We start from the raw sequence: 1,560 nt of genomic DNA on the forward strand, positions 1-1,560 counted from the left end.
TTTAGTTAAAAAAGATAAAAACTAAACAGCCTACAGTATTTTTACAGTCTTTATTTTACAGTTAAAATACATGCTTATTAAATAAACTCTAATGTTACAACTAATCATGGATCGATTTAATGGTTGTTTGGAGATCAAATACTTATTTCTCTCTGAAAATGTTAATAAATGTATATAATTTATACAATGTAATTTTCTGGATTTTTTTTATATTCTATATCAGTGTTAAAATTAACCTACACTTAAAATTATAGACTGATCATGTCTGTCAGTGGGCAAACTTGCAAAATCAGCAAGAAATCAAATAATGTTGTGTGTAAATGATGGGTACTGTCTCAGAGACCACCAGGTTCTGAGTCGGGCTTTCACGTGAACACGACACGTGATCCTCTCTTAATGTGTGGGTGGGAGACGACAGACCTCATGTACTGAACACAATTACACAAAAACACAACTCTAGTACAAGTTAACTTGGTGAATGTCTTCAGATCTCTACAAGTCAGAGAAGAAGGAGCCAACAGGTCACATGACCTGCTGACAGGTTCCTACCTGAAGCCGCTGAGGTTCACGGTGGAAACACAGGTGTGTGTGTCTGTGTGTCACTGACACAAACATGTAGACAGACAGACAGTGACGGACACCCACCTACTGACAGCTCGGCTCAGCTCACCGGAGTTCACCGGAGAAGCGGAACTCTCCCGGCCGAAGACAGAAACGTTGACCCGGGTTAAACGATCAGACGGCGGCCTTTGTTTAGGATAAATTCTCCTCCCGCTGGAGCTAAAACAAACTTTTACTCGTTTAACATCCACACACTGACCCAAAACACAAGCTAATGTAGCAATAAAGCTACAACGATCTCAGCAGCTAATCAGCTGCTCACAGCGGAAGTCTAGTATCACTTCCGGGTCGACCTTTCAAAATTAAAGCGCTGATGAATTTTTTTTCGTTTGTTTTGTTTATTATTTTTATTTAACACATACAAACATCACAGGCCTATTTACAAGTGAATAAAGAATGAGCAGAAATATTTAACAAAATATTGAAAGAGCAAAACTATGTCACATGAGTACAGTTAAAACAGAAAAATATACATTAAAATCTAAATATCAACTGGAGCAATACAAAAAAAACCTTAAACTATTATAAAGACATTGTGCTTTTAGTGAGCTGCTTAGTTTCAAAGAATCCCTTAGCAAAGCCACATCATTAAGAAACACAGTAAACAATGGTTTAGTTTTGGCAAATTTACAAAAAAATGGACCAAAATAAAGACTTTCTTTATGAGAAACTCATTTGTTTTGTCCTCCATTATTACACCAAATTTAACTACTTTATGAAACAAAATGGGTCTCTTTAAATTTACACCCCCACCCCATTACAAAATCATCCCAAAGTATTTAATGCAAGAAAAGAAAAGATTTTCCTTTGTTTCAAACTCTGAAAAGCACAGTTATTATCCCCAAATATTAAACGTGGAGTTAAAAAATACCACAACGATAAATATAAATATTGTTTATTATCTGAAAATGTACTTCTCTTGCCTTAGGTGGGATAGGA

The 1,560-nt window shown here is 35.7% G+C and overlaps 1 protein-coding gene across 1 annotated transcript in view; it reads right to left on the reverse strand.

Annotated features, from left to right (window-relative positions):
- trappc11 (trafficking protein particle complex subunit 11) overlaps window positions 1–900 on the reverse strand; it is a gene marked incomplete in the record, with an annotated part of 47,020 nt that extends 46,120 nt beyond the window's left edge. Inside the window, 1 exon segment of the mRNA XM_014026737.1 lies at window positions 646–900.
- Window positions 901–1,560: the final 660 nt, after the last annotated feature.

This window comes from Austrofundulus limnaeus, unplaced genomic scaffold (genome assembly GCF_001266775.1).
Source record: "Austrofundulus limnaeus strain Quisiro unplaced genomic scaffold, Austrofundulus_limnaeus-1.0 Scaffold586, whole genome shotgun sequence".
NCBI lineage: Eukaryota > Metazoa > Chordata > Actinopteri > Cyprinodontiformes > Rivulidae > Austrofundulus > Austrofundulus limnaeus.